Raw genomic sequence first — 12,402 nt, forward strand, 5'->3', positions numbered from 1 at the left:
AATGTCTTTTTATTAATAATAGTAATTTCAGTTTACATTAAGGTTGATTATTTAATATAATATATTAACTCATAATTAACTAATTATATTATAAAAGGAGTTTACTAAGTATAAACATTAATTTTTACAATTTTTGGACACAATTTTAAAGCCTTTCTGAACCGACTCAAGTCAACAAAGTTATACCATTGCATTCATCAACATGAAAATAATACAAATGATGCATTGTCCATACAAAATAACCTCATATTGATATGAAAAAATATGCAACAAAATATCATGAGGAACTTATTAGAGTACAAAACATGTTTTTTATTTTATTTAAGGAACTTTTTAAAGTTTTTTAAACCGGATCAAGATATGAAACTTATACCATTAGATTCATTTATATTAAAATTGTCGAACTTAACTATTTTTTGAATCATAAAACATCATCAACATTAAAAAAAGAAGCGCAAAAATTACCCCACGAACAACATTTAAACTAATATTTTAAATTTATTTTACTAAGTCAAATTTTACAATTAAAAAACTAAAATGAATGTTTTCAAATATATATGACAAAAAAATAGTAAAAAAATAAGAAAAAAATATTTTTCTAACTAGTTTTTTTTTCATGTTTAAAAAACACATTAAAAATTGGGTTTTTGACAAACTAAATTCTTAAACTTTTTTTAAAGCAGTTCAAAAAATCCTAGTGTGAATTCAAGTCCCCCAACCGAATTCACACCTTAAAAAAAGGAGATATTTGAATAGATAATTTAGAAAAAAAGTTATTTGGGAGTATAATTACTCAAAGGGATGGCACAGCAATAAAAATCTCCATTTTCTCCCCAGTTACCCACTACCACTACTTTGACCGAGTTCTTTTCTATAACCTATTCCCATTACAAGACCTTTAGAAATTAGAAGTCCGCCTGATAAAAGAAAAGCATTCCATTCATATATTAGAAAAAATATAAAATAATGCTTATTGCTCCTTACCTTACTTTAGTTTCCACCATAACTTTTCCATTAGTCATCACTACCAATTTCACGTTGTCCTCTCTAGTAGTCTATTTAAAACATGTTTGGATCTAAGAGTAAAAGTGTTTTTAAGAGTTTATCTATCGAAAAATGATCTATATTTCTAATAAAAAAGATATCAAAAGTACTTATGACTTGTATCCAAACAGACCCTTAGAATAATCCGCCTGATATAAGAAAAGCTTTCCATTCATACATTAAAAAAAATATAAAATAATGCTTATTACTCCTTACCTTAATTTAATTTCCACCATAACTTTTCCATTAGTCACCCCTACCAATGTCCTCTCTAGCAGTCTATTCATAGCAACTACTCAGTAGGGATACTAAAAAACTGTTTTAAAATAATAACTATAACTAGTTTTATAAAAGTAAGTATGAAATTATGATCAATTTTATAGTTATAAATATTTTAAATAGCTTATTTTTATTTAGAAATTAGTTACAATTATAAAATTATAACTAATTTTTGTAGAAATAAGTATTTTAAATAACTTAACTTAGCTTATCCATAATTAACTATATAATTGATTTTAGATATAACTTGTTATATATATAATTGATCATAACTAGATATATATTCATATTTTAAAAGTAATAACTAGTTATATCAAATTATACTCATATTTTAAAAATTAATTATAATTATAATTATAATACTCATTTATAATTTAATTATTTATTAGGTATGATTATAATATGTAAATACTCAAATTATGAGTACCCTGCTGCTCAAATAACGTAATTGAGTGAGTAGTTTTGGTGGTGTGAAATGGTCTTGAAAAATAATAAATTTTGTAATTATGAACAACATCTGAAATGGTTTCATGGAAAAACATATGCATACAGTTTCCTGAGCCAGTGCAAAGTCTAACAACCTTTGTATTATAATTGCGCACTGTTATGTATTGCTAACTTCTATCTTTTAATAAAACCTATATTCCATGGATCTAATACATGATTATGAATGTAATTCGAAAAAGAAAAACGCACTTAAAAAAAAAAAAAAAGAACAATGCTAGCAAATTAAAGACAAAGGCTCCAAAGGGTGGAAAAGGCTAAAGTCTAGACGGAAAACAACGTCAAGGAAAAAATATTTAATTCATTGGCAAAAGTATCTGTCTTCAGATCGAACGTAGCATTGTTTTTTCTCTGCATAAATTGAAATGTAGTTAAGCACACAAATTTGTTTACAAGAATATAAAAAATGATAGTGATTAAAATATAATTACACCAAATAACTAAGAAAACCCAATATGAAATTAAGAAGTGAAACTTCTACGTTCCTGCTGATGCTGAGTGGTGCAAGCCAACACTGAAGTAGGACTTCTTATAAATTGAGTGTTGTCTCATCACTTCTGGTGATGTCCCTGTGTTGGTTGTGCCATTGTAACCACGTCTTTGTGGTTTCTGGCCTTTGTCTTGATGATCAGAAATCATTGCTGCTCCAACTCAAGAACAACTTCACGTTCTCAGAAAGTGGCATCAAGCTGAACTCGTGGAATGCAAGTGATCTCCAACATCAACTGTGTCATTCCATCTGGATTCAACAAGTTGAAGGATTTAGCATACCTGAATTTGTTTGAAGCTGGCTTTGTGGGGCAGATTCCAATAGAGATTTCTCATATGACAAGGTTGGCTAAGAAGAAATCTGGCTAGTTCGTAAGGTGAGGGCAACCCTCACCTTATATACTCTATCTTGACATTATCTCTAGTCAATGTGGGACTTGGATCACTCTTTGGCTCACGCCCAGCACTCTTTTGGGTTTGATGCGTGGTCCTTTTGAATGGATCTAGGATAGGCTCTGATACCAAGAAGAAATCTGGGCCTAACTCAATCCTAAAAGTTAGTTCATAGGGTGAGGGTTGCTCTCACCTTATATGTTTTATCTTGACATTATCTTTAGTCAATGTGAGACTTAGGTTTTTTTCTAATTGGTTACTCTTGATCTCTCCTCTCTGTCTTTGATCAACAAGCCATTACTTGTAATCCCAAGTCTACAAAAGCTTGTCCATAATCTCACCAATATTAGGAAATTGTATCTGGATGGTGTAACTATAACCGCTCGAGGACATGAATGGTGTAGTGCATATGTCAATGCATGACCTGCAAGAATTGAGCATGTTAAGGTGCAATCTCTCAGGTCCCCTGGATCCTTCCTTGGCAAGACTTGAGAATCTATCAGTCATTGTTCTTGATAACAACAATTTATCATCCCCAGTGCCAGAAACATTTTCCCATTTCAAAAATCTGAAAATCCTACGCCTATATGAATGTGAGTTGACTGGAACATTTCCACAAAAGATCTTCAACATTAGAACATTATCATATCTTGACATATCTTGGAACAACAATCTCCATGGTTTCTTGCCTGAATTTCCATCCAGCGGATCTCTCTACAGCTTAAGTGTAAGTCACACAAACTTCTCTGGACCAATTCCATTCTCTATTGGTAACATGAGGAACTTATCTGAATTGGATCTTTCTATTTGTGGATTTAACGGAATAATTCCCAATTCATTATCAAACCTAACAAAACTCAGTTACCTGGATTTGTCATTGAACTCCTTCACAGGTCCAATGACATTATTTAGTGTGCCCAAAAAGCTTTCTCATTTAGGCCTTTCTAATAATGATTTAAGTGGTCTAATTCCATCATCTCATTTTGAAGGTATGCACAATCTTTTTGAAATTGACTTGAGTTATAATTCTTTTACTGGGAGCATTCCTTCATCCCTTTTTGCACTCCAATCATTGCATCAGATTAAACTTTCACACAAGTTTAGTGAATTAGATGGATTCATAAATGTGACATCCTCTACATTAGAGATCCTCGATATAAGTAACAATAATCTATCAGGGTCTTTTCCAGCGTTTATCTTTCAAATCAATTCACTAACGGATCTCTCCCTTTCCTCAAACAAGTTTGAATAGTCAGTGCTGCCAAAAATACATTCTGTGAGTGTGACAAATGCTGACATGTTTTCTTTTCCCTATATGGAAGTCCTTGAGATGGCATCTTGCAACTTGAAAACAATTCCTGGTTTCTTAAAGAACTGTTCTTCATTAGTCTTATTAGACCTTTCAGATAATCAGATTCAAGGAATAGTTCCCAACTGGATTTGGAAACTAGATAATCTTGTGGAGCTAAATATTTCTCACAATTTTTTGACTGGTTTGGAAGGACCTTTTAAGAATCTCACTGGCGAAATGTGTTATTGACCTTCATCACAATAAACTTCAAGGTCCAATGCCTGTTTTACCTAAATCTGCTGACATTTTGGATTTCTCAAGCAACAAATTTAGCTCTATTCCGCAGGACATTGGCAATCACATGCCTTTCACATATTATGTCTCTTTCAAACAATACTTTGCATGACAACATCTCTTATTCCCTCTGCAATGCTTCATATCTTCAAGTGCTTGATCTTTCCATTAATAGCATTTCTGGAACAATTCCCTCATGCTTAATGATGATGATGAATGGCACTCTTGAGGCATTAAATCTGAAGAACAACAATCTCTCAGGCCCTATTCCTAATACAGTTCCCGTTTCTTGTGGTTTGTGGACTTTATCTTCGTGGAAATCAATTAGATGGGCCAATTCCAAAGTCTCTTGCTTATTGCTCAAAGTTAGAGGTATTGGACCTTGGATCAAATCAAATCACAGGTGGCTTTCCATGCTTCTTAAAAGAAATATCCACGCTTCGTGTCTTGATTTTGAGGAACAACAAATTTCAAGGTTCCCTAAAATGTTTGAAAGCCAATAAGACTTGGGAAATGCTTCAAATAGTGGACATTGCTTTTAACAATTTTAGTGGCAAACTGCCAAGAAAATATTTCACAACCTGGAAAAGAAATATAACGGGTAACAAAGAGGAAGCAGGGTCAAAGTTCATAGAGAAACAAATTTCATCCGGTAATGGTTTATATTATAGAGATAGTATCACAGTTAGCAATAAATGTCAACAAATGGAATTGGTTAAAATTTTGACGATTTTCACGTCCATTGATTTCTCTTCTAACCATTTTGATGGACCTATACCACAGGATTTAATGGATTGGAAAGAACTCTATGTCCTTAATTTGTCAAACAATGCTTTTTCTGGTAAAATCCCACCATCCATAGGTAACATGAGACAACTAGAGTCCTTGGACCTTTCACAAAACTCTCTGAGTGGATAAATTCCCGCACAACTTGCAAGTTTGTCATTCCTTTCATATTTAAACCTCTCCTTCAATCATTTGGTGGGGAAGATCCCAACAAGTACCCAACTTCAATCATTTTGAGCTTCTTCTTTTGAAGACAATGATGGGTTATACGGTCCTCCATTGACTAAAAATCCAGATCATAAAGAGCAAGAGGTGCTGGCACAACAAAAATGTGGAAGGTTAGCGTGTACTATTGATTGGAATTTTATTAGTGTTGAAATGGGATTTGATTTTTGGCCACGGAGTTATTTTTGGTCCACTCTTAATTTGGAAGCAATGGAGGCTATGGTATTGGCAACTTGTGCACAAATAAGATATGTGCTGGTGGCAACAGTTTCTGGTCGGTAACATTGTCGTAATTTGTTCAAGATCATACGTGGAGTAGTAACTCTTGGGGTTTCAATGTTTGAACTATGTAGTTTGTTTGTTTTATATTTTGTACTCATTCAGTATTGCTAAATTTGATGTGAAAAATGAAAGAATGGAAATGGTTTTGTGATACAAATTTATCTGAGAAAATTTGAACTACATTGACATATCAGCATTAGTAGTATATTTACTTTTACAATAGTGATGGTTTAAGTTGTATTTAAAGATAGGAAAATATTGTTAGGATTTAATTTCAATTTTTTTCGTTGAACATATGATTGCAAAAGAATATGTATGTGGATCGATTGATCACCAAGATTTTTAAACTCTTGACCAAATATTTAAGGAATCAAATCCTCAACCACTTGAACAAACCATTATTGATGGATTTAATTTCACTTGGTTTGATCAACTATGTAAAATTGTTCTTAACAAAATTATAAGTGAAATGAAAGAAATGATTTTAAAAAATATAAGAACATGATAAGTGTAATCCAAATTTCTGTGAACAAGTTTCTGGATCAACGCAATATGATTGCCATACTGAACATCATGTAGTGAATCAGAAGTAGGATATAATCTTTCTATGTCCATCACTCCAACAAGTGCAGAGGCCTCACCAACGGTACCATAAAAACCTATTTTGAATCTTCCTCAAGCTAGACTATCAAGCATATCACTTTTTACACTTATATTTTTCTCTCGTTTATCTTAAGTGTTAAATAGCACTTGGTGTCCAAAAATCTTTTTTTTTTTTTTTGTTTTCTGAAGAAGATATAATGCAAATGTTTTGTAAATGCTTTACAAATATTTTTGCTCCCCTAACAAAGGTGAAGCTGGAAGGTTTTAAGAATAGTAGTGAATTTTTTTTCCCAATCTTCACTCACTTTTCCCTTTTATCGCTTTATTTAATTCAATTCACACTTTATTCAATCTTCATATTCCTTTTGCAGCTTCGCATTGGCAGAAACGAGATGCTTTCATATGCAGTACCCTTGGTCTTTGGGACCCTTCTGGATCTTCTTCAGCGTATAGCCCAATCAGCACCTACCTCGTTCTGAATCACCTTTAGCCCCACGATCCCCGTTGATGCCTTCACCTTCGCTAACAGACAGAGGTGATGCAAACGCCGGGAAGAACGGGATGCCTTCACCTTCCCCGTTGATGCCTTCACCTTCGCTAACAGACAGAGGTGATTCCTTTTGGCTTTCTCGACGGTGTCAGGTTAGAGTTTGAACACATGTCACCCTCTAATTGGAAAATAAATAAATTTAGTATGTGTTTGGTTTGTATTTTTATTTTTATTTTTTGAAAATTGTTTTTATTTTTAAAAAATTAGAATTCTAAAAATATGATTACTTTAACTTCTTGTTTTCTCTTTTAAAGAAATATATTTTTAGATTTGCTTAAAATTATCACATTTTCATTCTACTCAAAATGAGGTTCCTGTTTTTAACTAAAAAAACTAAAAATAAAATTTTATTATTTTTATTTTTTGGTTTATTTAAAAAAATATTTTTATTACAAATATTTTTAAAAAATCCATTGAAACATTTTCCATTATCATTTTTTATTTTCAATGAAAATAAAAACAGGAAACAATTAAATCAAACATTCCCTTAATTGTACAACCACCGACATAGGTTCATACATATTTGAACCTAGTCCAAAAAGTAAAATATTAAAATTTTGTTAGCATGAATTTTGAATATTTTGATATATTTATAAGGATAAAAATATTTTTTAATTTTTAAAATTTTTTTAGAAAATCTAAAATTATGTGTTGATATGATGTCATCAATGATTTTATATTTTTTTAAGAATGAAACTAAAGAAAAAAATGTGTAAGTACCAAATTCACACCTTTTATAATGACTAAAAATAAATTATATTTCTCTCTAAAATATTAGAATCTTTTTACATAATTACATTCTTTAAGAAAAATAATTAATATTAATATAGTTGGTAACATTAAATTTGTTAATTATTTATATTATTTTATCAAAATGATCTTTAAAGTTAGTGTGACTCGTAATAATTTTTCTCTCTCTCTTAATTATTTTCTTATTTGATTAATTAATATGTGTTAATTTTTTTATCCAATTCTTATAAAAGAGATAATACATTTATAATTTTAACACATAACATTTATTATAAAATAACTAAGAGTATTTAGGTTAATATATAATTAAAAAAAACATGTTGAAAAAAATCTTATAAAAAAAAAGAGTACTATTTTAAACCAAACTTTTGTATAGAAGACATAATTAAAATATTAAACAGTAACTCAAAAGTGAACAATGCATCCTATCATTTTAAAAATAATATGAAAAGGCACAATGAAACCACAATACATATCCTAAACATTGGTGGAGTAATCATTTGATGCAGATAATAATAATAATAATAATATGATAACTTAAACAAAACTACAGTACACGGCATTTTTACATGCATTGCCAAAATCAACGGACATTTCTTCCTAAGTTCCTAACAACTTTTTAGTTCTTCCACCCCCACTTGCTAGTTATAAGGAGGCTTTTATATTCTTCGGCCAAAAGAAAATAAAATGAGTTCTTTTCATTCCTATTCCCATTGCAAGACCATTAGAAAACAAAAGGAAAGAATTTCATTCATTAGAAAAAGTAAAATAATGCATTCTCCTTTAGCTTTAGTTTCCACTATAACTAACTTTTCCATTAGTCTTCACTCCCCAGCTGTCCTCTCTGGCCGTCTATTCATAGCAACTGCTCAATAAAATGGAATTTTATAGCAAACGGTTTCATGGGAAAAAAAAACATATGAATCTTTTCCTGAGCTACCTTTACAGCCTCTGTTAAAAGTGCAAAGACTAACCACCTTGGTATTATAATTGTGCACTGTTATGTTTTACTGACTTTTAAATCCTTTAATTAAACCAATTCCATCTAATACATTATTCTGAAACAATTCTAACTATGGTAACTCGAAAAAAAAAAAAGAAAAAACACCCTTAAAAAAGAACAATGACAGCCAAATTAAAGACAAAAACTAGAGAGCAAAAAAAGCTAAACTCAAGACGGAAAATGATATTTAATTCATTGGCAAAAGTATCTGCAATCAGAACATGCATTTTTTTTTCTCTGCATAAAATTTAAATGATGTTAAGCACACGAATTTGTTTACAAGAATAAAACAGATGATAGAAATGAAAAGTTAATAGTAGTACAATATAATTACACCAAATAACTAAGAAAGCATAAAAGTGAAACTTCTACGTTTCTGCTTACGCTGAGTGATGAAAGCCAACATTGAAGTAATTGTAATTGCAGTTATCACAATACTAATTATCTATACAGTGAAAATGGAGTTGTCTCGTCACTTCCATCCTAAGAAGCTGCAAGTTTTTAATCCCATTTTTCTGAGAGTTGCAATTTTTGTTTCAGTTTTCCTACAATTTAGACTACTACTTGTAATCGCAGTTATCACACACACTCATTATCTACAATGAAAATGGAGCTTATCTCATCACTTCTTCTGGTGATATCATTCTATTGGCTGTTCCTTTGTAACCACGTCTTTGTGGTTTCTGGCCTTTGTCTTGATGATCAGAGGTCATTGCTGCTCCAATTTAAGAACAACCTCACATTCACAAACATGGCTGAATTTATGGAAAGCAAGTGATGATTATTGCAGGTGGATGGGAGTAACCTGTGACAAGGATGGACATGTTATTGGTCTTGATCTCAGTGGAGAATTCATCTCTGGTGGATTTGACAATTCAAGAGTACTCTTTTCAGTCTTCAACATCTACAGAGTCTAAATTTAGCTGCAAATTGCTTCTTGTCCAAGATTCCATCTGGATTCAACAAGTTAGAGAATTTAACTTACCTGAATCTGTCAGAATCTTCCTTTATGGGGCAGATTCCAATAGAGATTTCTCAGTTGACAAGGTTGGTTACTCTTGATCTCTCTTCTATTTCTTATGCAAGAGGGCCAAAGCTGCTACTTGAGAACCCAAATCTACAAAAGCTTGTCCAAAATATCACCAGTATTAGGCAACTGTATCTGGATGGTGTAGATAGAACTGCTCCAGGACATGAATGGAGCAATGCTTTGTCGTCGCTGCATGACTTGCAAGAACTGAGCATGCCAGGGTGCAATCTCTCAGGACCCCTGGATCCTTCCCTGGCAAGACTTGAGAATCTATCAGTCATTGTTCTTGATAACAACAATTTATCATCCCCAATGCCAGAAACATTTTCCCATTTCAAAAATTTCACCATCCTAAGTCTTAATAATTGCGGGTTGACTGGAACATTTCCACATAAGATCTTCTACATTGGAACATTGTCGGTTATTGACATATCTTGGAACAACAATCTCCATGGTTTCTTACCTGAATTTCCATCTAGCGGATCTCTCTACAGCTTAAGTGTAAGTCACACAAACTTCTCTGGAGCAATTCCACTCTCTATTGGTAACATGAGGAACTTACCTGAATTGGATCTTTCTAATTGTGGATTTAAGGGAACAATTCCTAATTCATTGTCAAATCTAACGAAACTCAGACCTGGCTTTGTCATCGAACTCCTTCACACGTCCAACGACATTATTTAGTGTGCCCAAAAAACTTACTCGATTAGGCCTTTCACATAATGAATTAAGTGGTATAATTCCATCATCTCATTTTGAAGGTATGCACAATCTTGTCCAAATTGACTTGAGTTATAATTCTTTCACTGGGAGCATTCCTTCATCCCTTTTTACACTTCCATCACTGGAACGGATTCAACTTTCACACAACAAGTTTAGTCATCTGGACGAATTCATAAATGTGAAATCCTCAACATTAGAGTTCCTCGATATAAGTAACAATAATCTATCATGGCCATTTCCAGTGTCTTTCTTTCAACTGAATTTACTAATGCATCTCTCCATTTCCTCAAACAAGTTCGATTGGTCAGTGCTGCCAAAAATACATTTAGTGAATGTGACAAATGCTGACATGTTACCTTTTCCCAATATCCTATACCTAGGTTTGGCATCCTGCAACTTGAAAACAATTCCTGGCTTCTTGAAAAATTATTCTACATTATCCTCATTAGACCTTTCAGATAATCAGATTCAAGGAATAGTTCCCCACTGGATTTGGAAACCAAACATTCTTTGGAACCTCAATATTTCTCACAATTTGTTGATTGGTTTGGAAGGACCTTTTAACAATCTTACTGGAAGAATGAATGTAATTGACCTTCATTACAATAAACTTTAAGGGCCAATCCCTGTTTTACCTATAAATGTTCGTCTTTTGGATTTCTCAAGCAACAAATTTAGCTCTATCCCACAAGACATTTGATGCAATCTTATCCCGCAAGGGCATTGGGTAGAAGACTCCAAGTAGATTGGGCTAGAGATCCAAGGGAAGGCCCTAGGGTTCTCATGAGCCTTAGGGTAGATTTCGAGCCCATGGGCTAAGTATGAGCCCGCTTATCTTTGTAAATATTAGAATAGGTTTTTCCTTCGTCTGGGCCTTGTATTTTGGCCATTCTAGTAGTATAGGGTTTTAGCCTTGTATTCTAGGGCATTTTGAGTAGTCTTTGTAGTAAGGACTTTTTTTTTGTATTTTCATGTTTTTTTGTCATGGGGGTGAGCTTAGCTATTAGAGAGGTGTGTGTAGCTAAGCTCTAGCTTCTTTAGGAATCTTCTTAAGGAAGTTTCTCAAGGAGGTGAGCTTAGTTATGAGAGGGGTGTGTGTAGCTAAGCTCTAGCTTCTCAAGGAAGTTTTCTCAAAGAAGCTTCTCAAGGAAGTTTTCTCAAGAAAGCTTCTCAAGAAAGCTACCTAGTCTATAAATAGAAGCATGTGTAACACTTGTTGTAACTTTGATGAATGAGAGTCTTGTGAGACACAACTCAAAGTTCAACTTCTCTCCCTTTTTCTTCCTTCAATTTCGTGCTCCCCCCTCTCTCTTTCTCTCCCTCTTTCTTTTCCTCCATTGAAGCATCCTCTCCAAGCTTCTTATCCAAGGCTCATCTTGGTGGTGAAGCTTCTTCTTCCATGGCTTATTCCCTAGTGGATGGCGCCACCTCTTACCTCTTCTCCTTTGTCTTCCACTGCATCTCCATGGTGGAAAATCACCATTAAAGGACCTCATTGAAGCTCAAAGATCTAGCCTCCATAGAAGCTCCACAAGCAAGCTTCCATCAAGTGGTAATCAGAGCACAACAACTTCAAGTAGGTGCTCCTTAAACCTCCATTAATTTTTTTTTGCTTTACCTTCTCTTCCATTGTTGTTTCTTCATTTTTCTCCATTGTATCTCCTCACATGTCTTGTGCTAAATGTTTTTAACATGATTCTTTAGAATTTCCACCGATTGATCTTGCTATAGAAGCTAGATTTCATTTTCTATGGTTCAAATTTCTTGTTCATGTTCTTGAACCATGAGTTGTGTTGAGTTTAGGTTCCTTTGAGTTTTGTCTTGCTATTTCTTGTGGCTGAACCCTAAACCATAAAATTCTTACAAAATAAAGTAGAAGAAAACCTCAAAAATCTAGAGTGACTTGTTCACCTATTGTAGTTTTGTCATAGAAGTCATGTCTAGTCATGAAACTTGTCATATAAGATTTCTTATGTTGTGCTGAATTTTATTTTCTTGTTTCTTTGTCTAACTCATTTGTTCATGAGTGTATGAAATTCTTTTAGCCTATTATTTTATTTGAGTCAAATCTTTCATGTTAATTAGTCCTTAACATGTTCATGCAAAATTCTTAGAGAGTCTTTGATTGTGAACCTTTTCTTGAACTTTTAGGTTTC

At 32.8% G+C, this 12,402-nt stretch overlaps 2 pseudogenes; both read left to right on the forward strand.

Annotated features, from left to right (window-relative positions):
- The first annotated feature begins 2,529 nt into the window (after nt 1-2,529).
- LOC114404903 lies at nt 2,530-5,621 on the forward strand (annotated as a pseudogene).
- A 3,221-nt stretch (nt 5,622-8,842) lies between these two features.
- Nucleotides 8,843-10,982, forward strand: LOC114406112 (annotated as a pseudogene).
- The last annotated feature ends 1,420 nt before the right edge of the window (nt 10,983-12,402 follow it).

The sequence above is a fragment of the Glycine soja genome, chromosome 3 (assembly GCF_004193775.1).
Source record: "Glycine soja cultivar W05 chromosome 3, ASM419377v2, whole genome shotgun sequence".
NCBI classification, from domain to species: domain Eukaryota; kingdom Viridiplantae; phylum Streptophyta; class Magnoliopsida; order Fabales; family Fabaceae; genus Glycine; species Glycine soja.